General features: G+C 43.8%; 1 pseudogene; it reads right to left on the bottom strand.

Annotated features, from left to right (window-relative positions):
* Positions 1-322: 322 nt before the first annotated feature.
* LOC139356006 (supervillin-like) lies at positions 323-20,604 on the bottom strand (annotated as a pseudogene).
* Positions 20,605-27,671: the final 7,067 nt, after the last annotated feature.

A 27,671-nucleotide genomic window follows, 5' to 3' on the forward strand; every position in this document is an offset into this window, starting at 1 on the left:
GAAGGCAAACGAAGACAGAGAAAGAGAAGACAGCAAAGGATTATGCATCTCTGTGAGTCAAGGCACAGACACCGCCAAACCCCTCTTCATGCCTCTACCATGCAGGTAAGGAAGGAGACATTCCAGAGACCCAAACCGCTAGTTCCCCATTAGTAGGCAGAAGCAGAGTGGTAGTTTTTGAGCCATTTTCTGCATAGTCGCCCTGCACACACTTGTGAGCTAAGCTAATATGATTCAATGCAGAACACAACACAGGTCGAGGAGTGAATCATTCTGCCAGGGACGTGCAAGTGACACAGCTGGAGGGTGTGTGAAGCATCACCTAAAGTTGATGCTCCTCTTCCTCCTTTTCTTCCTCCTCCTCCTTCTTCTGCTGCTGCTTTTGACTTGCAGATATGGAGAACTGGGCTATCCTTTCTGTCATCTTCTAGAACCTTCAAGGTAGGAGGTTTGGGGACATTCTGGGTGGCTGATGCTACCCAGCTACACTCAGATACATTTTCTGGGGTTTCTGGCGTCACCAGCTTGGCGGTGTGACCGGTATCTGCGGGTTGGACATAGCCACGGATTGGCTGTCGTGCAGAGCCTGCTGCCTTGCTGGGGACCCTATCAAAGCCTGAGTGCTCAGACTGAAATGACAGGTAAGGGACTGGTGCTGGCTGGTGTCTCTTCTGAGTTACCGACTCTGAGGCAAGTTCAGGGCTGTTTCGAGCACTTTCCTCTCATCAATTTTTCTCTAAGTCTTTAAGAAAGAAAAAGGATTTAAGTTGCAAAGTGCAGTAACAGCCTCACAGGAGGAAAGCATGCGTGATCACAGATTACCAGTGAATGGAAACCGACCTCAAGAGAGAATAACTTGTGAAAAAGCATTTTGGTGTCTAATGTTAGAAACCAACTACTTGTCAGATGCTTCTGAGTTGACTTTCCAATTTGCATGTGTATGCCTGGGAGGTGCAAAACTAACTGTAACCCCTGTAAAAGCTGGCAGGGGTCAGGTGCTATCCTGGGGGAGAACGGGTCCCTTCTGACCAAATAAATACCCAGAAGCCACAGAAAAATGCATTAATATACACCACCAGTATGCATTAGGGCACAATGAGGCTGGTCCCTTGAATCAGGAAGCTTTCCTCATGCACAGGCCTGGAACACCGACTGTGGTTCAGGTTCCTGGCATACAGACACCTAATGACCAAACGCGGTAATTTCATTGTTGCCTGAAAATGTAAGGGAGTTTGTGATTATTTATGCTTTTTATTGAGCTCAAGATACAATAATCGCCTATTTTTTTTTTTTTTTTTTTTTTTTTTGATACGGAGTTTTGCTCTTGTTGCCCAGACTGGAGTGCAATGGTGTGATCTTGGCTCACCGCAACTTCCGCCTCCCGGGTTCAAGCGATTCTCCTGCCTCAGCCTCCCAAGTAGCTGGGATTACAGGCATGTGCACCACGCCCAGCTAATTTTGTATCTTCTCTAGTAGAGATGGGGTTGCTCCATGTTGCCCAGCCTGGTCTCAAACTCCCGACCTCAGGTGATTTGCCCCCGCTTGGCCCCCCAAAGTGCTCGGATTACAGGCGTGAGCCACCGCACCTGGCCATAATCGCCTCTCTTTTAAAGCACTCAACTAGACATTCACAAGTCTTTTCATGCAATGCAGAGTATATTCATTCATTCATAAGGCAAGTGGCCAGTTTGGGCATCATTATGAATAATTCTAGCACCAAAAGAATGTTAGAGAAAAGATATTTGCTGAAAGAATTAATGAAGTGAGTATTTCCCACCACCACCCCCCACTCCCAGGGACTGCAGTTATTCTTAGTTAAAAACAAATCCCAAAAGAGAGGTCAGGCGCTGTGGCTCACACATGTAATCCCAGCCTTTGGGAGGTCGGGCAGCCAGGCAGGAGGATCACTTGAGCCCAGGCGTTTGAGACCAGTTTGGGTAGCATAGTGAGATCTTGTCACTACAAAAGTAAAACAAACAAAAAAAAAATTAGCTATGTGCAGTGGCGTGTGCCTGTTGTCCCAGCTACTTGGGAGGCTGAGGCAGGAGGCCCACTGGAATCCAGGAGTTTGAGGCTGCAGTGAGCTAGGATTGTACCACTGCACTCCAGCCTGGGCAATAGAGAGAGAGACTCTGTCCCTAATAAACAAAAATAAAGTAAAAAAAGTAAAGAGAGATTGCTCTTGTTGTTTCTAGAATTATTCAAACGTCTGAGAGCAAAACTGGCAACCTTTTCAAAAGCTACAGACCTTTCTCCATTACTGCAAAACAAACAAAGCAAGAGCTCTGACGGTGGGGTGGGGTCGGACCTCTCTGCTCAGATCCTGGCTCAGTCAGATTGGCCTGGGTGGTGCTGGGCAACTCACTTGCCCTAAGTAAGCCTCAGTTTCTTCACCTTTTAAATGGAAATAATAGTGACATAGTGTAATGTGACATTTGCAAAGCACATGGCTTAGTGCTGAGCAAAGAGTAAACATTTAATAGTGTTATCTAGTTCTTATTTTTGCTTTTTGAAGTACCATATAGTGGGAAAGGAGACACAATTCCAACTACTTGAGAATGGAAAACTGATTAGGGCTCAGCTTTAAAAGTAAAGAGGGCTTTTGGAGTGGGAAAAGGGATTTCTTGTGGGGAGAGGAATGTAGACACTTTACCTAAGCTTAATTGGCAAAAGTAATTATTTATGACGTGCACTGTATGGAAAAGAATAGTTTATTGAATGACAAGTGAATCCTGCTAAATTTGATAAAAACTCCTATTTTTTTTTTTTTTTTTTAACATAAGAGGCAGGGCATCTATATATGCGTCATTAAAGGACAATCCAGACAGACACACACATAGGTGGTGACTACGAACAACTCAGGAAAAGAAAACATTCTGAGTTGTTATTTTTCTCAGAGATGAGCCAGTGTTGGAGTTTTTCATACTTAAAACGTTTGTGGCTCAAGCCTGTAATCCCAGCACTTTGGGAGGCCGAGACGGGCAGATCACGAGGTCGGGAGATCGAGACCATCCTGGCTAACACGGTGAAACCCCGTCTCTACTAAAAAAATACAAAAAACTAGCCGGGCGAGGTGGCGGGCGCCGGTAGTCCCAGCTACTCGGGAGGCTGAGGCAGGAGAATGGCGTGAACCCGGGAGGCGGAGCTTGCAGTGAGCTGAGATCCGGCCACTGCACTCCAGCCTGGGCGACAGAGCGAGACTCCGTCTCAAAAAAAAAAAAAAAAAAAAAAAAAAAAAAAAAAAAAAAAAAAAATCAAAAGGAGACTGAAGCGCGGCTCCAGTTCTCCTGTGGAATGCGCACTTCTGATCAGAGACAATCTGCATGTTGTCCTCAGCTGAGAACAAAATAACTGTCAGAAACTCTGTGTGGGGAGCTTTGTCCTTCCATGACTTATTCATTCTGACTCCTTCCGCCTCTCCCTGCCCTCAGTCTTAAAAATGAAATGATAGGGGGTTTTGTTTGCTTTTAAAACCACATGCCCTAAATTTAACTGTTGAAAATTAACTTCTGGTTTAGAGATGAGGAGATATGAAAGCAAGGAGGTTGGAAGGGCTGGGAGCAGTGGGGAGTTGAGCAGAGGGGACGCCGGCTGGAGAGTGTGAGTCAGCTCAGGAAAGCAGCCCAGGGCCTGGCTGGGTGCTCACTACTGCCCCTCACTGGCCAGTCCTATGTGAGTTGGTGAGAAGGGAAAAGTAAGAGGTGAAATAAAAGATTTGTCAATCAAGAAAGCGGGAAAAAGAGGAGGAAGGAGAGATACTATCAGCATGGATTAGGGCATGTGGAGGAGAAAAGCAAATGATTTGAAAGTAACTTCCACATGATTTTCAAGTGCACCGGTATTAAAAAGGGCAAGAGGAGAGCGGGTGTCAGCTGATGTGTGGTACCGCAGGTCAGGCGGGAAGAAGCAACACTCATGCAGGCACACCCCAGAGGCCAGCGTGCGGGTACCTGGACGGCCAGGTGATAAGTGAAGGTGTGTCCCCTTCGGAATCTTTCTGGAGAAACCAGTCATGTTTGGGTTTCCCTGTACTATTGTGTACAAAATAGAAAACAACAACAACAACAAAAAAAACAGATAATCTCTATTAAAATGTCAACATACACACAGATTTTACTATAACTTAAAATCTAAAGGCTGAATTTTATTAAAAATAATCCTCAGCCGGGAGCGGTGGCTCACGCCTGTAATTCCAACACTTTGGGAGGCAGAGGCGGGTGGATCACGAGGTCAGAAGATCGAGACCATCCTGGTTAACACGGTGAAACCCCGTCTCTACTAAAAATACAAAAAACTAGCCGGGCGCAGTGGTGGGCACCTGTAGTCCCAGCTACTCCGGAGGCTGAGGCAGGAGAATGGCGGGAACCCGGGAGGCGGAGCTTGCAGTGAGCCGAGATCAGGCCACTGCACTCCAGCCTGGGTAACAGAGCGAGACTCCGTCTCAAAAAAAAAAAAAAAAGAGGCCAAGGCGGGTAGATCACAAGGTCAGGAGATCAAGACCATCCTGGTTAACACAGTGAGAACCCGTCTCTACTAAAAATACAAAAATTAGCCAGGCGTGGTGGGGGGCCACCTGTAGTCCCAGCTACTCAGGAGGCTGAGGCAGGGGAATCACTTCAACCCAGGAGGCGGAGGTTACAGTGAGATCGAGCCACTGCACTCCAGCCTGGTGACAGAGTGAGAGTCCATCTCAAAAAAAAAAAAAAAGAATAATCCCCTCTCATAAGTGGGAGTTAAACGTGGATTACATATGGCCACAAAGAGGGAACAACAGACAAGAAGGCCCACCTGACGGAAGAGAGAGGAAGGAGGGCGAAGATCAAAACACTACCTGCTGGGTGCTGTGCTTAATACCTGGGTGACGAAATATTTCATACCCTCAACCCTGGTGACATGCACTTTACCTATATATCAAACCTGCACATGTACCCCTGAACCTATAGCAAAACTTAAAAAAAAAATTATGCTATTAAATAAAAGAATAACCCTGGTTTTTGAAAATGTATAAGCACATTTTACCATAGAGTTTATATTCGCTTCATGGAATATCCAGGACATGTGACTCGACTCACTACTAAAAGCAAGAGGTGGAAATAAATGTATCTAAGGCCAGTAAATCATGTGTTTTCCCAAGTAATTTTAAATTATTATAAAGGAGTCTGTTATAATCACACTCTGCCCAAAAATACCAGGATATTCTCTTGTAAGTAGCTGACTAAAAATAAAAGGAAACTTAATTTCCCTAAGTTTTGTTGAGGCAGATGGGTAAATAACCTAATATAAAAATAGCATCCATGTAAAACAACACATTTCAAATAAAGAGAATAATAAAAGTAAATTCTAAAAAATTCAATGAGATTATATTTTAGTTGCTATTATACACTTGCCTTTTATAGTTATCACTGAGTAATGCAACCAACGCAAGAGTTACAAGTACTAACTCGGGTTCGTTCTACTGATATTTATTGAGCGTCTACTTCATGCAAGTAATAAGCTAAGGAAGGACAAAGATGAATCAGAAATCAACACAGCCATTAAAAACCTTATACCACAGGTAGTCAAGGTAATATACAATCCACACATTCATTTCTTGACACACAATTGAGTAATGACGCCATGCGGAATGTGACCGAGTAATTATGCCAGACTGAAGGTATTTTAGCGAAACATCATGGGTAAGGACAACGTTGTTTTAACAACGTGGAACAAGTCACAGGAGGAACACTCAGATTACTGCCCTGTCTCTTCTTAAAATTTAGAAAGAAAAAAAAAAGTAAATTCTACAGGCTAGTTACAATGTTTTACCACCTCAAAATCTTATGATCCTATCGGCAAGAGTTTTAAAATACCAGGCTGGAAACACATTCCAGCTCAAAGCAATTTCTAAAAGAAAATAAGAGTTATAATCAATTAATTTTCTAAAATCATTTTGGTTTGAGTTTTGGTTGGAGGGGACAGGCAGGTATCAGGAACCGCTATTGTACTGACCTCTGTCTCAGTCTGAGCTTGGACTGATCTGTTTCTCCAGTAAGATCCTCCGGCCTTGCTACTCCTAAAACTATCACTCCACCTCCCAATCCTCTGCATCACATCAATTTTGCCCACAGCAAATAAAAAATGAAGCTGTATCTAGAGCCATTTCATTTCCAACTACAAAGGGTCCAATTTCTCAACTTTTATTTGATGGGAAGAGTTTGGCACATCACCGGCAGCCAGGAACGAAGGCAGCGCAACTCAGTCCAGCGTGCAGAGGGAAGAGGGGCCAGCAGATGCCTGCTGTTGGAAATGACATCAAGTTCCCATAACGAATCTGCCGCCTTCACAGGGTTATGTTTAGGCTGAACGCTTTCCGTATAATAGAGGGCTTTGTAAACGAAGTGCAGTACAACTTTTTGAACATGACCTTCACTGGCAAGAATAAAACTTGGTCAGCATCACCATCAAACTCCATCAGGGGCTTGTGGAAGCATGTTGGGTCAGTATTTATAAAATGGAAATCCCACACAGACACAGGGGACTTGCCGGGCTGCATTTGCTTGTTACACCTGAGATATGGAACCAGCCAAAAACCAAAGGACTACCGCCAGGGTGGAGAATACTCAAAGTCTGAGTATATAGACAGTCTCAGACTTACAATGTAAGATTTATTGACTTTAGGATGTTGTGGAAGCGATAGGGATTCAGGAGCGCTTGTGCTTAGAATTGTGAATTCTGTTCTTTTCCTGGGCTGGTGCTGTGTGGTGTGACGCTCCCCTGCGATGCTGGGCAGAGGCAGTGAGCCGCCGCTCCCAGATTGCCACCAGCCACACAACCGTGGGGGGAACGACCCGTCCCCACAGTGTGCTGCATGGCCAGATGGCTCTGTCCAAATCCAAGCTAACGTGAGTGTTCTGAGCATGTCTGAGGTAGGTTGGGTGTATTAAGCGCATTTTTGACTTAATGTTTCCTTTATTTTTCTCACTTGCAATATTTTCAAGTTATGATGTATTTATTGGGATGCAACTCTGTCATAAGATGAGGAACATCTGTAAAATAAATACAACTGTATGTAGTAAGAAACAAACAGGCCAGGCGTGGTAGCTCATGCCTCCTGTAATCCCAACCCTTTTGGAGGCTGAGGCAGGAGGATCTCTTGAAGCCAGGAGTTTGAGCCAGACTGGGCAACATAGCGAGACCCCATCTCTATAAAAAATTTAAAAATTTGTCAAGCGTGGTGGCACGTGTCTGTAGAACTAGCTACTCAGGGGGCTGAGGTGGGAATATTGCTTGAGCCCAGGAGTTTGAGGTTGCTGTGAGCTAGGATTGCATCACCACACTCCAGCCTGTGTGATAGAGTGAGACTCTGTATCTAAACCATAATAAATAAATAAGAAATAAACAAATGTATGTGAAGGTATCATTCCTAGAACATAATAAGCCTTTTAAAATGCTTGCTTCTTATCTTCTTCCTTCTTCATAGTCAACACAGCACAGAAAGTTTACAAATTTCTCTTTTTGTGTTTTGAAGACATAATACTTATGGACACCCAATTCAGAAGTCATGCGATTTTAAGCAGGGTGAGTCCAGCCTCACCAGGAGGGCCTGAGTTTGTCTTTAGTACATGTAAAGCGGAGTGGTCTAGGAAAGGATTTCTCCAAGTAAGGCTTTCAGGATCCTTGAGGTTGGCTCCTGCATATATTTGGGTGAGGTTATCTGCCATCCAAAACGGAAAAGAGAGAGGGATGAGGAGAGGCCTAAATCAGATACTGATGGTGCACAGGCTCTCCTGGGTGCTGCGAGCCATGATCTTGCAGAATGCAGCCACTTCTGAGTCGTGCAGCAGTGTCGATACTTCGTCACCCCCCTCTTCTGTCTCTTACCTCCCCCATCAGCCTTCTTAGCTGAGTTCTCCTCCCCACCCCCACTATACAGAGCCCCAGGTGCTCTTGACATTTCAACTTGGATGTCTAATAGACATCTTAAATTTACACATCCAGAAAATGAACTTTCAACTTCCCTCTGTTCCAACTTGTACTGGAGTCTTCCCTATGGCAAATCTCTGCTGTGAGTTGCCTTGGCCAAAAAATTGAGACTCAGCTTTGATCCCTCTGTTTCTTTCAAACCCCACCCCTACCTCATCAGCAAGTTCTCCTGGTTACCTTCAAAATATAACCTCTTTCCACCACCTGTGCTGCCATCATTCTAGTTCAAGCCACCACCGTCTCTCACCTATGTTACCAGGATGACCCCCTCATTATTCTACCTGGTTTCATCCTGGTCCCCTAAAGTCTATCTTCCGCTTAGCAGCCAGCGTAATACTTTGAACTGTAAGGCAGATGGATCATTCCTCTTGTTGAAACCCTCCTTTGGCTCCACATATCAAGTAGCGCCAAACCCAAAGCCCTTGCGGTGGCTCTGAGGCCCTCCCCGATCTGTGGTCTCACTAACATCATCCCTACCGCCCGCTCCGTTACAGCCCCTCTCTCCTCACTAGGATGTGACAGCCTCTGGAGAGAGAGACTTCGTTCATGTTCATCTCCTCGACACTCAAAGCTATGTGTGGCGAACAGCAGGTCTCAGATGCTCATGGAATGGACGAACTGGTGAATGACAATCTCCACAGCAACTCTATGAGGTCTTCTCATCCCCACTTCATAGATGCAGACGGTGAGGTGCAAGGGAAAAGGACATTAACTGCCCACAATCACACAGCTGGTAACAAAAGGATGGGGCTCGGACCCAGTGCAGCAGGAACCCCCAGCCTGCACCTTCCAGCCTTCCAGAGCAACAAGCTTCCACATTCTGGAAAATGGCTGCTCCCTTGGCTTGAATGGGTAAGAATGAGGTTGGGATGCCAGTGTTCATGGACTCCAAGGTTAAGCAAGGAAGACACCAAGAACTTCCCGATCACAGCCACAACCCTGACCGGATGTGGATCTCTCTCTAGTGCCGGTTCCACCGTCAGCAGAATTATGCGATTACCTATGAATTCTGCAGAACCCAATTACCTTGTTCCTTTGTTTCTCCAATGAACAGCATAAAAATCAATGGAGACAGGCAGTGGAAGGTTGTGGACTGAGCTTTCCACCTCGGAGCAGCACAGCCTGATCATAATACTGAGGGGTTGGCAAAGCAATGCTCAACTCAGATTTTAAAATATGTCATCCATCAAAGTACAAAACTTACTTCTGGGGCCCAGAGGACATTGTTTTACAGAGACAGTAAAATAGTAGGTGAGTTTTTAAAAACATGAATAAAAAAAGAGATCACATCTGAAGAGTGGTATTTTTCTTTTTATTCTTCTTTTTCATTTATTTTCATCTTGTGTGCTGTTATTTTATGAAGTATTCCTTAATATTATGCTTATTTTTGATAAATAATTAAGGTCTGGTTAAGAAATTAACAGTGGGTGATTTGCTTTATACAACATAATGAGTAGCACACAGGATACTATGAGGCTACAGCAGTCTTTGCCCATAGTCAAGAATCAATTCTGGTGGACAGAGGCACACTGTCCTGTCCTGTCCTGACTGGGATAATGGTTATACATTTACCCAAACTCACCAACCTGCATCTTTAAAATCTGTGCATTTGATGTAAATTGTATCTCATCTTAAAAATACGTCAGCCAGGCATGGTGGCTCATGCCTGTAATCCTGGCACTTTGGGAGGCCAAGGTGGGCGGATCACTTGAGGTCAGGAGTTTGAGACCAGACTGGCCAACATGGTGAAACTCCATCTCTACCAACAAATACAAAAATTAGCTGGGCGTGGTAGCGTTGGCCAGTAGTCCCCCCTACTTGGGAGGCTGAGGCAGGAGAATCGATTGATCCTGGGAGGTAGAGGTGGCAATGAGCTGAGATCACACCACTGCACTCTGGCCTGGCCAACAGAGTTAGACCCTGTTACAAAATAAATAAATAAATAATCAAAATATGTCATCATTGGGTTACAGAGTAAGGACTTCTTTAGCAATGAAAATGTAGCATTTTCTGGGGGCAGAAGCAGGATAAACATACGGGATAACCAATTTCTTCCAGTCTCTCTTTGAGCTCATCTCAGTGCTGAAGGCCCGAAATCTGTAACCGCAGCCCAGAAAGGAGGGAGAGAGGAGGTATATGCAGACAGCACAACTGTCAGAAAATTCTGGAATCTGAGGAAGATGCGAGGCTGGATTGGCATCCCCTCATCTCCTGATTTGAGCCACCACTCCTAGAACAACGTAATCGGGGACTTGACAGCTTTCATCATGAGACTAGACTAGAATCAGCCTTTCAGGGCTGTGGACTCAGTTCACAATGTTCCACAAGTGGCCGATGATTTTCTGCTCACTTATCACGATTTGCATTTACTGTTTAATAATATTTATGAGCAGCCTGACTCAGACCACATACAAGAACCCCAATCCCAGACAAAGTAGAAAGAGCCTTGTCAGATAAACAAGTGCTGCTCACAGTGTGTTCCGCCGATCGGTGTCCCTGCTCCATGATTAGATAAAAGGCTCGCACCGGAAGGGAAATTAACAACATCACTAAGCCTGCTGTTTAGTTCAGCTGACATTTTCTTCACAGTATGATTTTCTCAGTGAAGGAAACTGTACATAATTTACATTCAGGTGCAAGTGTCTCATAGGTTTTTTGCAGATTGTTTGCAGATTGGCTATTTCAAACAGCACTGCAATAGTTTGGTGACACTTTAAGCAAACAGAAAACAGCAGAACATTCATTCAAAAATTATTCACTAGGTCTCTCGGTATTATTGGATATGGCCAGTTGCAGTGAAGGAGATATGAAAATGACTAAGGCAAGGTATCTAACCTTCTCTTAAGGCTTTTATTCAAGTAATGCTATCACTGCAATCATCCTTACCAGACTTACAGATGGGCTTAATAGCAAATTCACAGTGCCATGTCTGGAGGAATCCTGATAAAATTGCTAAAATCCTCTTCTGGGTTTGACAGCCATGCTCCAGGGTGCTTGGCATTTGTTTTTTGTTTTAATTTTTAATTTCTGTGGGTACATAGTAAGTGTATGTATTTATGGGATACCCGAGTTTTTTTGTTTTTTGTTTTTTTGAGACGGAATCTGGCTCTGTTACCCACGCTGGAGTGCAGTGGCGCCATCTCGGCTCACTGCAAGCTCCGCCTCCTGGGTTCATGCCATTCTCCTGCCTCAGTCTCCCGAGCAGCTGGGACTACAGGCACCCACCACCACACCTGGCTAATTTTTCTATTTTTAGTGGAGATGGAGTTTCACCATGTTAGCCAGGATGGTCTTGATCTCCTGACCTTGTGATCCACCCGCCTTGGCCTCCCAAAGTGCTGGGATTACCATGCCTGGCCGGTACCTGAGATGTTTTGATACTGGCATGCAATGCGTAATAATCACATCATGGAGAATGGGGTATCCATCCCCTATTCTTTGTGTCACAAACAATTGAATTCTACTTTTAGTTATTTTAAAATACACAATTATTACACTATTGTCGCCCTGTTGTGTTATCACCAAGCAGGTCTTATTCAGTCTTCTATTTTGTACCCGTTAGGTGCTGGGCATTTGAATATCCTTCCTATGACATAGGGTGCCCGTGAAGTGGCATCTGTGGGACTCCTCATTTGGCTCACGACCTCTTTCTCCTCTTTTCCCTTCCAGTACAATCATCAGCAACCCGGAAGCCAAACTGATAAGATCAGGGCTCCCTATGCCAAGTTGAGCCAAGCTCCAGCTCTGATGTCTCTGGGAAACTCATAGTCTGATGATGGCAGCAGACTGGTGTAGAGTCCAAAAACCACAGAAAGTGGAAGTGACTCCACAAATGATTCCAGTTTCTATTAAGACAGAGAGAAGTTACAAAACAAACAAAACAAAAACAAACAAAAAAACAACCTGGAAAGGTCAGGAAAGCAGGGCAGATGGGAAGGTGGACTCTTCTCTGGACACATTTGTCAGGGCCTCTATTAGAAAGAGATACCTAGATGTAATCTGGCCACTGCAGGATGCAGGGAGACCATTGCCTACCTGTGTTATTGGCAACTCACTTTCATTAATGTCCCCCAAGATTGGAGTAATCACTTTGGCAGTCATATAAAGAACTTGCTATCAACTAAAACCCCTAGGTCTGTTTCCCATGAACTGCTGTTAATCAAGTTTCCCCAGTCTTGAACTTGTGCACTGATTTTTTTCCCCTCTAAATACAGGACTTTATTAAATTTCACCTTGATAGTTTCTAACCATCATTCCAGGTACATGTGCTCTCCTGCCTACATGCTCCTGTTCTCTATCTCTTTCTTCCTCTCCTTCTTACCTCTCTTTGCCCTCCATCTCTCTCCTCTCCCCTCTCTCTTTTAGTCATCAAACTTATTTACAATTCCTCCTCCAGAAATCTGATCACCCCTACCATCAATATCTCCCAGACTATCTAAAAAAATGCCAAATAGGGCCATGTTAATGACAAAGCCCCAACTGGAACCAGAGACCTCATTATCTCAGGCCTGGGCAACTGCAACCACTATAATGGACCTCCCTGATGGGAATCAATTATCCTTCAGAGCAATCCCCCACACTCCTTTGGAGCAATATTTCCAAATTCATGATCAATCGTGCTTGCTTTAAAATCCTTTAGGCACTTCCCACTGTCCACACAGAAAAGGGCAAATGCCTGGTCATGTCATCTGAGGTGCTCCATGATTGTCCCCACCTGGCTCTCCACTTCCTCCTATATTCCTCCTTCCAGGTCTGTGTTGGACATCTGTGCCTTCCTGCTTAGGGCAGCCTCCCTTCCACATCTAGCAAACACACCGTATCTTTAAGGACTTGGTTCAATTAAGACCACTTCCCCAAGGGGGAATAATTAATACCCCATCCTCGGTACTCCCATGTCACTCAAACTTGACCTGGAGAATCATGTTTGCCCCACTGTGTGGTAGTTATTTCTCATACTCAAAACCAAATGGATATGCCCAGCTAGGAGCAGAGTGCCTGGTACACAGGAGGCTCAACATAATTTTCTCGAGTGATTAGCTAAACTACCTTGGAGTTGAAGTTAACCCACGAATCAACAGCGATGAGATATGGATACGTGGAAGGATGCCCAATGAGTTCGAATCGTCCTAGACTACAAGTTTTCATTTTCTTTTTGAGAAGGCTTTAAGTGGCTTATGCAAATCCATAAGTATGGATGTCTCTATACATATGTTTCTATAATGCCCTCATCTTCTTTCCTAAAATATCTAACCTCAAAGGGAAAAAACCAGCAAACTCTTCTTCCACAATGATGAAAAATAGCATTGACATAAATGGAGAGTGGTGTGCAGTGGAAAGAGCTCTGAGAGGTGCAGAGAACTTGAATGAATGGACGAATGATGGTCTCAGTTTTGTCAAAGAAGCTCTATGGTCTCGATCAAGTTACTTTTTAAATCTTTAGTTTTTCCCATGTATAAATGGGTTTTTTAACTAAACAATCTCCAGGGTTACTGCTGTTTCTGAGAGTCTAAGATTCTTTATGTCAGTGCTATTTTTCATCATTGTCAAACAGGGAGTTTGTTGGTTTTGTCCTTTGAACGTTAGTTTCAGGTCAGGCGTGGTGGCTCACGCCTGTAATCCCAGCACTTCGAGAGGTCCAGGTGGGCAGATCATTTGAGGTCAGGAGTTTGAGACTACCCTGGCCAACACGGCCAAACTCCACCTCTACAAAAAATAAGAACATTAGCCTGGCGTGGTGGTGGGTGTCTGTAATTCCAGCTACTCGGGGAGGCTGAGGCAGGAGAATCACTTGAACCTACGAGGTGGAGGATGTAATGAGCCGAGATCACGCCATTGCACTCTAGCCTGGGCGACAGAGTGAGACTCCATCTCGAACAAACAAACAAACAAACAAAAGTTAGAGAGTTTAGGAAAAAAGAGCAGGGGCCCTGTAGAAACAGTTTATCTGGATTTACTTAAAGGTACTTAAAAAGACTTTATGTACACATAAACAAACAGATAATTTGTTTTGTGGAATCTTGGGGTGAGCCAACCCTTCACAGGGCAGAGGTCACCTACAAGGGGAGGGGCTTACAGGGTTACGGGGGACCAGAACAAGGAAGTGGTGACTTCAGGTGTATCAGAACTGTTTTGATGCAGCAACTGGCTGGCAGGGAATTATATTACCAGGAAATAGTAACTCACTCCAAGTTTTCATAAAGGCCAGGGGTTGCCCTTGCGTTGTATCCCCAAGTATATAATAGTATATAATGATACACTTTAATTCCCTACAACTCCCAAGGGTCTATAGACTAAAAAGTGCTTCCTATTACCAAAGTGAAGTCAAATCCAGCACAGTCAAATTAGTTTCACCATGTGGGTGTCCAGCTCTAATTATATAACAGCTTCTAATTAGAAAATGTTAAGAATGGCTATTAACTTCTGAGTCTCATTAAAATTAACAGTTAATTTGCTAAAAGTTGCTTGTTTGGAAAAACTGCTAATGACTGTTCTGCAGATACTCATAGGTACAAAATCTGCAAGGACACAGGCTCAAGGACAAAATTTTGCATTTAAAATCTCACACACCTTTGAGTTTTTAGCTAGTGTACATAGTAGCTAGGGTTTGAGGAGATATATTTATATTTAATCCAATGAATAGGAATTGTCTGCCAGGTGCAGTAGCTCATGCTTGGAGTCCCAACCCTTTGGGAGGCCGAGGCAGGTGAATCACTTGAACCCAAGAGTTCGAGACCAGCCTGGGCAACATGGCTAAACCCCGTCTCTACCAAGAAGTACAAAAATTAGCCAGGCATGGTGGCATGTTCCTGTAGTCCCAACTACTCAGGAGGCTGAGGCAGGAGGAACGCTTGAACCCAGGAAATCAAGGCTGCAGTGAGATTGTGCCACTGCACTCCAGCCTGGACAACAGAGTGAGACTTTCTCTTACAAAAAAATAAAAATAAAAAAAGAAAGAAAGAAAGAAAAAGAAAATTGTCACTTGCCAACAAGAACAGAATAAAATGAAAAAAAAAATGGAAATGACTTACCCATCTATTTTAACAGCTGGGATTCTAGAGTATGGCAGGGAGCAACAGGTGTTTGGGGGTACAGGGACTGAAAGGTGAAGCCAATTCCATTCCAGTAATAGAACAAGCTGTTAGGAGGACCTAGAGGTCTGTTCTTTACAGAGTGGCTCCCGAGATGTGTGTTTCTCCATGATGCGCTGTCCTGAATCCCGCAGCCCGTGTCAGAAAACCTGCCTGCTAGTGGACACGGGAGCGTGGAAGGTCAAGCACAATGCTTTCCTGCAGACACCTCTCTCAGTGCATGGAAACAGAACACTGAGCCAAGAGAGCTTGAGGCTCTGGAGTCAGTTTTTAGACTAAAACCTCTCATCAGGAGATGAGCAAATGCAACCAGAAATAAACTCCAAGTGCCTAGCACAAGCCCCTTCCTTTCTTAGTGACTCAGGCTGCACCGTGTCAAGGTGTTGCAGAAGCTGCATTCCAGAGGGTGCCCTGATCTATTTCCTGAGCGGATCCGCAGCTGTCTGGCATCCATGGCAGCCCTGCCCAGACCATCATCCACCAATGGCAACTCTCCCAGGGGTCCAGTGTCAGCCTCAGCTCTGCATGAAACCTCCATGTCGTGTTCTGACCACTAAGGATAAAATTTTATAAGGAGAAAGGAGTGGTGAGGGGCTGCAGTACAGTAATGACAAACAAAACTAACAAACGAGGGTTTTCTAGAGTGGATCACCACTAGAAAATGAGGTCTGCCTTCCATTTCACTCTCTGCCAGTCACATAGTTCCCAGAGAATACAGCGTGACAGCTGGATGCTCAGCAAACACAGCAGCAGGACTGGAGATAGTGAATTTCTCCATTCATAAAAGTAACAAAGACAGCGCATTTCCTTTATACATGAGATGCATAAAGTAACAAATTCAACAAGAGCTTTGGATTCAGAATTTCCAGTAGTAGCAGAAGCTCAGATGTTTAAAAATTTAAATAATCTGTAGGACTCAAATCCTTTTGAATTTTATTCTAAAATTCACAGTGGTGGAATTAGCAAAGAATGGTTCCTATCAGTAACACTACCTCTCCTGCAAATATTACAAAATTCCAAGTTTACAGGTTTGGAAGGGTTAGAGAGGTGGGGCTGGAAGTATCTTATTATTCTCTACTTCACCTATTTCGTTACTATGTGTATTCTTAGTTTTCTTCAGAACAATGTATTCATCTGAATTCCTGGGCATCTAACAGGATTTCTGAGCTAAAGACCCTGTAATATCAACTAATCAATTAACTAATTAAAAAAAAATCTTCTTTATCATATACACTGAATACTAAAGAATTGTAAAATAAATTTATTACTTAGGTAAATATTGTCCTAAAGACTGTCATTTAGCCTGTAATGTTTAAAAGGAGTATAGTACAGTGAAGTATGAGAATTAATGACTATTCCGTATATATGCACAGGTGTGTACAGGTGTTAGTGTACATGAGCACATTCAAAAACAGCATTGGAGATGGGACTCACATTTGAATGTTTAGGACATTATAGGTGGTCTTTTGAAGGTATATTCATGAGTGTTGTATTCATATTTAAATAATAAAAGAAAACAGCCTCTTGCTAGTTAGCACAGAATAAAATGATTAAATGGGAATGAGTTGCTTCAGAGATTTAACAGCCAAAATGTTTGGCAGAGCTAGCTGATAAGTGAGTGTAGCAGTGAGAAAAGTATTCCATTTTAGTGACAGAGCAAATCCACAAAGAAAAACCCCACAGCATTAAAATTGTTATTTAAGGATACTTTGTTTCTTCGCTTGTTATCTTCTTAAATTTTTCTGCTACATTTTTCCATATCAGATGACATTATTATTTTCACTTATGGTTATTTAGGTCACCAAAGAGGTTTCTTTTGTTATTGTTTTAGGTTACAAAGTGTGTTTCAGTTTACCTTACTTCCCCCAAATGGAAATCAGACAATGACTTTCTGAAACTTGGATTTCCTGGCTCCAGATAAAGAATAAGTAGAATTTTAATACATTTTAAATCCATTTTTAAAAGCTGAATAACTGCCGTCATTACAATGTAAATCTTATTTTTATTTATTTATTTATTTATTTATTTTGAGACAGACTTTTGCTGTTGTTACCCAGGCTGGAGTGCAATGGCGCGATCTTGGCTTACCGCAACTTCCGCCTCCCGGGTTCAAGCGATTTTCCTGCCTCAGCCTCCCAAGTAGCTGGGATTACAGGCATGCACCATATAAAAATTAGCCCAGCTAATTTTGTATCTTTAGTAGAGATGGGGTTTCTCCATGTTGGTCAGGCTGGTCTCGAACTCCCGACCTCAGATGATCCGCCTGCCTCGGCCTCCCAAAGTGCTGGGATTACAGGTGTGAGCCACTGCGCCCAGCCAAATCTTAATTTTTTAAAAATGTCAAATTTGTCACATATTTTCCATCCCTCTTTATGTAAATGTATTTCAGGTATTTTCCTAATATATAGAAACTAATTTGTGTGTCTTTGCCTATCAGTCATACAACTGTACACCTTAAATAACTTAGAAAATAAAGGCTGTGCCTCTTCCAGAAGTCCTTTACAATCTCTTAATTCTTTTAAATCTTTTTCATGGAAGTAAAGTACTGTGAGGCTAAGCCTTGGCTTATGGCAACTTCTAGGTAATATGTATCTTCAAAATAACCTGTAAAGAAGTGGTTTCATTTTGTTACAGGCCTAAATAGGTCAACAATGCTTTTTGCTAGGTCTTAAGACAAGTTATATACATTTTTGAATATTAAGATTTTAACTCACACAAAATATGAAGTATCCTGTCCTTTTATGAAGACTGGTCAATAAAGTCTTAATTACTGTTACAACTGATTAAAAATCTTATTGAGAATCTATTATATGTGATCTAGGTGACTAACTCAGATACCATGATAATGACTTCAACAGTTATCATATGGCAATCTGAAATTAGATTCCTTATTTCTTTTAAACCAGTGTAATAATATATCTCTAATAATCTTATTTTAACCTTTTTTTTTTTTTTTTGAGATGGAGTCTGGCGCCTCCCAGGTTCAAGCAATTCTCCCTGCCTCAGCATTCCAAGTAGCTGGGATTACAGGCACCTGCCACCATGCTCAGCTAATTATTGTTTTTTTTGTTTTTGTTTTTGTTTTTGTTTTTTGGAGATGGAGTCTTGCTCTGTCGCCCAGGCTGGAGTGCAATGGTGTGATCTCGGCTTACTGCAACCTTCGTTCAAGCGATTCTCCTGCCTCAGCCTCCTGAGTAGCTAGGATTATAGGTGCATGCCACCACGCCCAGCTGATTTTTGTATTTTTAGTAGAGATGGGGTTTAATAATGTTGGTCAGGCTCATCTCGAACACCTGACCTCAGGTGATCCACCCACCTTGGCCTCCCAAAGTGTTGGGATTACAGGTGTGAGCCCTCACGTCCGGCCAATATCTCCAATAATCTTTCTAAATTGGAGTCTGTTGGGTTCTTTGTCCTCCTCACAAAACATATGAAGGACTTCCTTTGGTAGAGAATAACTAAACAAAGAACATGGTTTCTACAATGAAATGCAAATTCCCCAAACAAAAGACCTTCATTTCAAAATATTAGACAGTAACTCACAGTCCCTACATTTCCAGTAATTAAAGCAAAAGGCTGAAAAAAGGTCCTCAAAGTGCATCCTTGGGATCTATGGTATTTAATTCTGTTGGAAGCTGATCTCTCCAAATATTTTAGTCTGGATGATTGAGTATGCGGTGACAGGTCTTTGGGTTAAAACTTTTCAATACCACAAGGGTCTGCTTCACATGTGTTACTGCCACTTAGAGATGACCAGATGTGCACCCCTCTGTCCCAGTGGGAAAGAAATAGGGGTGTTGCCCACATATGAGTCTTTTTCTTTCAGAATGAATCTGCCTGAGCTTAGGTTCTCATCCCTTTTCAATTCACTTGGGAAGTTATTGCTGTCTGAACTTGAGTCCATCTAGACAATTACCCCAAACCTTTAAGCAGGACAGTTAAGTAAATTGCACTTTTAATATGGTCATCACAGTTTTAAAATTAAAATTTGGAAATAAACATACTGTCTCTTCTGGCATCTGACTTTCTGATTTCATACCTTTTTCAATTTCTCCAAATGGGAGCTGCTCTTATCTTGAGTGGATCCTTTTACACAGTGGTTTTTCTAATGGCTGATCTTTATAATGCAGGGTTCTCACACATATCTGTGTCCTAGTATGTGATATATTTACAGAACTAGGCAGTCTAGTTCTGTTCCGTGTATATTGCAGTGATACTTCTGTGCCCTGCGCTGAGATGCTTCCACTGGTTAGTGGTGCTGCTTCTGCTCTGTGATTCTAACCACAGCAACAGAAGCCATCACCAACAATCATCAGTCTCTGATATGATTACAGAAAAGCCGTGAAAAGACAAACTATGAAACGGGGGTGAGACATCCAGTAAGAGGGTCCTGAAGTGAGGAGTCCATGAAAGTGTCCCCATGATACTTGTTCAATTTGTTTTTAAAAAGAACATAAGAAACACACAAACAAAAATAACATGAGGCTTCCTGCTTTGGCAGAACCTGTTTTGATATTGTGGAAATTTAAGGATCTTAGGCCAGGTGTGGCCTCATGCCTGTAACCCCAGTGTGTTGGGAGGTCGAACAGGAGAATCTCTTGTGGCCAGGAATTCGAGATCAGCCTGGGCAACATAGCAAAATCCTATCTCTACAAAAAATATAAAAATTAGCTAGGGGTGGCACATGCCTGTGGCCCCAGCTACTTGGTAGGCTGAGGCAGGAGAATTGCTTGAGCCTAGGAGTCAGAGGCTGCAGTGAGCTGTGATGGCACCACTGTATTCCAGCCTGGGCAACACAGTGGGATCCTGTCTCCAACAACAACAACAAAAGAATCATATACCATGGTATTTCTCCAATGAGCCTCAACCTCCACAAGATGCTAAGAATACCCAAACCCTATCACACAGAGAGGCAAAAAGAAGATATTCTCCTGCCTTCAGGGTGGTTATCGTGGGCTGGATGCTTACCTGGGTCGGGCCTCAGGGGATAGCTGTGGGTCACCGAAGGAGGGGCTCCGGGGGGCCGCCTGCTGCAGGGAGGAGCTGTGCACGTGCTTTGGGGACCGTGGCACTTCGGTGAAGGAGGAGTCTCGCCCAGACAAAGAGAAGGTTGAGGAACTCTCTGCTGCTGGGGACAGGTCATGGGCCTGCCGGGTGGCACTCAGCTCTTGACCTCGTCTTTGGTTTTCTACGTTCAGTAGCACCTCTGGGTCGGAAGCACCGTCACCCCCACGGAGGGCATAGTCCTTGGATTCACCTGCACAGGTCCTGAGCCCCATTGTCTCGGTCCTGGGGTACGGAGAACTCGCATCTCTGCTTGACTCTTCCTGTTTGTCACTTTTTCCTCCTCGTTTCTCGACAGCATCAGGCTCCTTCCTGGACTTGGTATAGCGGGATACTCAGAGTCGGCCTTGGGATGCAGAGTCAGCGCGTATTTCTCTGCCAGCTGTCGCCTTCTTTCTGCATTGTACCTTGCAGTTCTTTTGGCTTTGGACTCCAGACTGTGGGTGTCCATGGTACCTGAACCGTAGGGTGAGTCACTGTAGATGCCGGAGGTTGCTGTGCAGTATTTAGAGCGAGCCCTTCCTTCCTTCCCTTCCCTTCCCTTCCCTTCCCTTCCCTTCCCTTCCCTTCCCTTCCCTTCCCTTCCCTTCCCTGCCCTGCCCTGCCCTGCCCTGCCCTGCCCTGCCCTGCCCTGCCCTGCCCTGCCTTGCCTTGCCTTGCCTGTCCTTTTTTCAGAGTCTCGCTCTGTCACCCAGGCTGGAGTGCAGTGGTGCGATCTTGGCTTGCTGCAAACTCTGCCTCCTAGGTTCAAGCGACTCTCCTGCCTCAGTCTCCCGAGTAGCTGGGATTACAGGCACACGCCACCATGCCCAGCTAATTTTTTCTATTTTTAGTAGAGATGGGATTTCACCATATTGGTCTGTATGGTCTCAATCTCTTGACCTCGTTATTCACCCGTCTTGGCCTCCCAAAGTGCTGGGGTTACAGTCGTGACCCACCGCGCCGGACCAGAGTTTGCTTTTCCAGAGGAGAATCAGAAGTTTCCTCCTCTTCATTTGATCGGCCTACAAGAAGGTCACGTGGATGAGAGGTGCAGATTTCAAGTAAAGACACGTATTTACACATAGAGTGACACTCTCTACTGCACACAGCACACACCCGGGTGCCCATGCGGTGAAGGACCAGTTTCTCACTGAGGTGTGTTCACCTAAAGTGACTATTTACCTGGACTGCTGAAGAAGTCTGAGATCTGCAGTGAAATCTACGAAGGCTGTGAATGTGCATGTTCTACAAGCCCCGTAAGGCGTGGCTTTAACTTAAGCTCAGCCCCTTCACTCCCGAGTGCCTCCATCCTTGTTCAGTAATTATTTCCGCTTATTGACTTACCCTTTTTTATAGAGTTTAGCATTTCATGTGGGAGACCACAGGATGAGTTGAGTCCTCTGGGAAAGACAGCAGACAACTGAGGTGCTGTCAACGGACAAGTGATGGTTGCTGGTTTCCCAGGATCTGAGAGTAACCATAACAATGTGACCCATATCATTATTCACCAGGCTTTTCTTTCTTTTACAGAAGTGTTTTTTTTCTTTTTTCCTTTTCTTTTTTTTTTTTTTTTTTTTGAGATGGAGTCTCGCTCTGTCACCCAGGCTGGAGTGCAGTGGCGTGATCTCCACTCACTGCAAGCTCTGCCTCCCAGGTTCATGCCATTCTCCTGCCTCAGCCTCCCGAGTAGCTGGGACTACAGGTACCCATCACCACATCCAGCTAATTTTTTGTATTTTTAGTAGAGACGGGATTTTACCGTGTTAGACAGGATGGTCTTGATCTCCTGACCTCGTGATCTGCCCACCTCGGCCTCCCAAAGTGCTGGGATTACAGGCGTGTTTTTTTTCTTTTTGTGATGGAGTCTCGCTCTGTTACCCAGGATGGAATGCAGTGGCCTGATCTCGGCTCACTGCAACCTCCGCCTCCTGGGTTCAAGCGATTCTCCTGCCTCCCCCTCCTGAGTAGATGGGATTACAAGCACCCCCCACAATGCCTGGGCAAGTTTTTGTATTTTTAGCAGAGACCAGATTTCGCCATGTTGGCCAGGCTGGTCTCAAACTCCTGACCTCAGGTGATCTGCCTGCCTCAGCCTCCCAAAGTACTGGGATTACAAGCGTAAGCCACAGCGTCCTGCCCTTTGTTTCTAATTATAGCACACGTGCCTGATGTAGGGAATGTCTAATATGGGCCTGGCATGGTGGCTCACACCTGTAATCCCAGCACTTTGGGAAACTGAGGTGTGAGGGTGGCTTGAGGCCAGGAGTTTGAGACCAGTCTGGGCAACATAGTGAGACCCTCTTTCTACCAAAAGAGTTTTTTTTTTTTTTTTTTTTTTTTAATTAGCTGGGCCTGATGGCATGTATCTGTAGTCCCAGCTACTCAGGAGGCTGAGATGGGCAGATAGCTTGAGCCCAGAAGTTCAAGACTGCCATGAGCTACGATACTGCAACTGCACTCCAGCCTAGGCAAGAGAGCAACACCCTGTTTCTAAAAAAAAAAAAAAAGAATGAAAGAAAAGAAAATGTCTAACATGAAGACAAATGAAAGTAAAAACCCAAATAACCAATAATCACCCTACACACTAATAATGGCATTTTTATATATTCCTTTTTATATATTCTAGTCTTTTATAGAATTGATTTTTTCTGTATAAAATATTTAATGAAGACCAGGTGCAGTGGCTCACGCCTGTAGTCCCAACACTTTGGGAGGCCGAGGCAGGTGGATCATGAGGTCAGGAGATCAAGACCATCCTGGCCAACATGGTGATACCCAGTCTCTACTAAAAAATTAGCTGGCTGTGGTGGTGCATGCCTGTAATCCCAGCTATTCGGGAGGCTGAGGCAGGAGAATCACTTGAACTAGGGAGTCAGAGGTTGCAGTGAGCCAAGATCGTGCCACTGCACTCCAGCCCGGTGACTGAGCAAGACTCTGTCTCAAAAAACAATAATAAAATAAAATATTTAATGTTATTAATGTTTTACATAAAAATTCTCCCACATTTGGAAATCTATTTTGAAGACATCATTTTTTAAGGATTGTAACAGTCTAACGGGCATTCCATTATGACCTGAATCCTTCCCATATTGCTGGGTATCTAAGTTGTTTCTAACTTCGAATCAGTTTGATATTCTGATTTCTTTCACAATAGACTCATAAAAATAGAATGGCTTTATCAAAGGGTACATCATTTTAAGACTTACTAGAGTGTCAAATTAATTTCCATAAAGTCTGCATCAATTTACGCTTGCATCTGCAATATATACTTCCTCATAAACACAGAGTGTTTTTTAAGTCCTTCATTACTAGAAAAAGAGAAGATATGCATTTATTCATTTGTGTATCAGCTATTTGTATTTTCTATTTCTTCTCTGGAATGCCTGCTTATGCTTATTGCACAGTGTCCTATTGATTCATAGTGGGTTTTTAAAATTGTTTTGTGTAAACTTTTTTTCTTTTTTGCTGTTTCTCTGCTTTACCTGAATTAAAAGTTCACCTCGCTTTTCCATTATTTACTTTACATTAATCACATGAGTAACTGGAAGTAACTATTGGGTTTGGTATGAAGTGAGAAGAGGAATATGACTCTCCCCATCCCCTGGAGAACCTGTTTTTCCACTACTATTTCATTAAAAAATTCTTCCTTTTCTCACTAGTGTGTGATGCTTAAACTATCGTATGCCACACACAGTCTTACTCTGTCACCCAGGCTGGAGTGCAGTGGCATGATCTTGGCTCACTGCAACTTCCATTTCTCAGGTTCAAGCAGTTCTTGTGTTTCAGTTCCCTGAGTAGCTGGGATTACAGGTGTGCACCACCACGCCTGGCTAATTATTGTATTTGTAGTGGAAACGGGGTTTCACCATGTTGGCCAGGCTGGTCTCAAACTCCTGGCCTCAAGTGATCCACCCATCTCGGCCTCCCAAAGTGCTGGGATTAGAGGGATGAGCCATTGTACTCAGCCTGTTTTGTGTAAACTTTTAAGAATATGAGCCCTTTGTCTTCTTCACAAATATTTTCCAACTCGCTTGTGGATTAATTTTGTTGTGAAGTCTACGTGCTTGTAAGGTTCCCTTACGATGTACAGATGTTGATTTTTATATAGTCAAGGCAACTGACTTGAACTTTTGGTGATTTCTTCAGCTGTTTCTGTGCTTTACCTGAATTAAATGTTCACCTCTCTTTTCCATTATTTTCTTTACATTAATCACATGAGTAACTAGAACTAACTATTGGGTTTGGTATGAAGTGGGAAGAGGAATATGCCTCTCCCCATCTCCTGGCGAACCCGCTTTTCCATTACTATTTCACTAAATAATTCTTCCTTTTCTTACTAGTATGTGATGCTTAAACTATCGTATGCCACACAGATTAACATTTCACATACAGTAGGGTTTATTCTGGCTACAAATTTTGGGACTCTGATCTGTCTATTCTTGATTTTTCATGCTTGTAATTTTTTTAAGAGGTGGGGTCTGGTTATGTTGTCCAGGCAGGTCTTGTTCTCCTGCGGTCAAGCTATCCTCCTGCCTCAGCCTCCCAAAGTGCTGGAATTACAGGCATGAGCCACCACGCCCAGCCATATGTACATATATATTTAGATCTCTAGTTTTCTGACCACAGAAAATTAGAAACTATAGAGACAAACAAACTGATATCATCATGAAGTGAGATCAACAGCTCTCTCTGAAGAAGAAACTAGAAAACACTGGCTATAAAAAGCAGCAGAATGGCCAGGCACGGTGGTTCACGCCTGTAATCCCAGCACTTTGGGAGGCCGAGGCGGTCAGATCACCTGAGGTCAGGAGTGCGAGACCAGCTTGGTCAACATAGTGAAATCCCGTCTCTACTAAAATACAAAAAATAATTAGCCAGGCATGGTGGTGGGTGCCTGTAATCCCAGGTTTTTGGGAGGCTGAGGCAGGAGAACTGCTTGAACTCGGAAGGTGGAGGTTCCAATGAGCCGAGATTGCACCATTGCACTCCAGCCGGGGCAACAGGAGTGAGGCTCCATCTCAAAAATAAATAAATAAATAAAATAAAAAATAAAAAGCAGCAGCAACAGCACCTCAGAGCCAGGGACTGTGGTGGGAAGAGCAGCCCTGTGTGCATCCTCCTCTCCTAAGGTCAACTTGAATATTTGATGACAACAGTGACTGAGTGATTAGGGAAAAGCTGAGTCATGCGCCCTCAACATACTGTTTAAGATGAAAGAAGTACGCAACGTATTTAAAATTACCTACATTAAAATAACTTAAATAGGATGTTTTGTTGTATATCCAGAGTAAGAACCATAACCATTCAAGGTGCAGCTTTGCCTCTAATGCTCCCTGCTGAGAGCAGCTGCTCCCTGTGCTGGCTGAGAACCTTGAGAGGCCCCTATCTCAGAGCACAGATCTTGTGCTGGACCCTGAGGGTGCAGAAAAAGTTACTGCCTTTGAGGGCCCCAGTCAAGGGAGGAAAATGACTGGCCCTCAGTTACCCAACAATGTGCCGAGAGGAATCATTTCATACTGCTGTGACATGGAAGGCCATATCTGTGAGGCGGGGCAGAGATGACATACGTGTTGTTGCTGTTTTTAACAAATACTTTTAATAGTTGGGCATGGTGGCATACGCTGGTAGTCCCAAGTACTCAGGAGGCTGAGGTGGGAGGATCATTTGAGCCTGGGAGGTTGAGGCTTCGGTGAGCTGTGATCAGGCCTCTGCACTCCAGCCTAGGTGACAGAGTGACACTCTGTCTCTAAAATAATAGTAATAATAAATAAACAAAAACCAAATACATTTAATAAAAAATTAGGCCAGGTGCAGTGGCTTGCACCTGTATTCCCAGCACTTCGGAAGGCCAAGATGGGAGGCTCACTTAAAGCCAGGAGTTCAAGACCAGCCTGGGCAACATAGTGAGACTCTACCTCTACAAAAAAGTTTAAAAAAATTAGCCAGGTGTGGTGATGCACACCTGTAGTCCCAGCTACTCAGGAGGCTGGAGTGGGAGAACCCTGGAGCTTGAGCCCAAGTGTCAAGGCTGCAGTGAGCTATGATTGTGCCACTGCATTCCAGCCTCTGTGACAGAGTGAAATCTTGTCTTAAAAAAAATTATATCCACACAATTCACTTCTGCGGAATATCTCACGTTCTGATACCACTGGGTGGAAAAGGCGACGTGTAACCAGCCAGGCAGCCTGCTGGAAAATGGGCCACCCAGCTCCACGCTCACCGATGTGGGGGCTGGCAGGGTCGCTGGCTCGCATGTATCGGGGGGTGTCTTCCTCCAGCAGGCGGTGAGTCACCAACCCTGTGCAGCTCTGCAAGAGGATGGGCTGGGTGTCATTTTCAATCCCTTCCAGGCGCCTGGCAATTCTTTCTTTTCTGTGAGATACACCACAAGAGGCAGAGTGAGCAACAGCGATCGAGTCTAAAGGAAAATGGAATACTGCTTTGCCAAGCTCTTCTAATAACTCCGTACTATGAAGATCTTACCTGCTTCACCTGGGCGCGGTGGCTCACACCTGTAATTCCAGCACTTTGGGAGGCTGAGACAGGTGGATCACCTGAGGTCAGGAGTTCAAGACCAGCCTGGCCAACATGTTGAAACCCCATCTCTACTAAAAATACAAAAATTAGCCAGGCATGGTGGCGCGTGCCTGTAATCCCAGCCACCTGGAAGGCTGAGGCAGGAGAATCACTTGAACCTGGGAGGTAAAGGTTGCAGTGAGCCAAGATGGCACCATTGCACTCCAGCCTGGGCTACAGAAAACTCCATCTCAAAAAAAAAAAAAAAAAAAAAAAATCTTAACTTCTAATTTCTAAGAATTCTTTTCTCTTTGGTTCAAAAATTTGTCTTAATTCACAACTGAAACAAAAAAAGAACAAGATATAGTATTAGTAGTTATATGCTCGCTTTATTCACTCATGCAACATCTTTATTGAACTGCAAATTTGAGTTCTTGGTTGCTATGTAACAGTGACATGCAAAGCTGACCAAGTTCCTGCTTTCTTGGAGACTGTTTTTCATGAGGGGAGGCAGATGCCAAATGAAGAAGAGTTCACACACACACGGATGCATCATCCTCTCCTAAGATCAAGTTGAGTATTTGATACTCATAACAATGACTGAGTTATCAAGGCAAAGCTAAGATATGTTTTAAGTCAGATCCTCAAAGTATTGTTTAATATGAAATAAATATGTAATATATTTAAAATTGCATACATTAAAATAATTTAAATAGAATGTTTTGTTGCATATACATTGCAACACCTATATAGGTGACTCATGTAAATGTCACATATATAGGTTGGCAAGGAACTAAAATCATACAGGGTAAGGGAGAAGGTTCTGTTTCATCTAGGGGAATCCAGGGAGACCTGACGAGCAAGATCTCTCTAGGAAAGTATTTAGGCAGAAATCTCAATAACTGTTACTAACTTTTGTTTGATTTAACAAAGTATTCTAAGCTTTTACTATGGAAATCATTTACAGAAGTGTAGACTAGGAGTGTGAACCCCACAGGGCCATCGGCAAGCTATAAGCATGAACTCACAGCGGCTCCTCCTCCTCTCTCTCATGGAATC

The sequence above is a fragment of the Macaca nemestrina genome, chromosome 9 (assembly GCF_043159975.1).
Source record: "Macaca nemestrina isolate mMacNem1 chromosome 9, mMacNem.hap1, whole genome shotgun sequence".
NCBI classification, from domain to species: domain Eukaryota; kingdom Metazoa; phylum Chordata; class Mammalia; order Primates; family Cercopithecidae; genus Macaca; species Macaca nemestrina.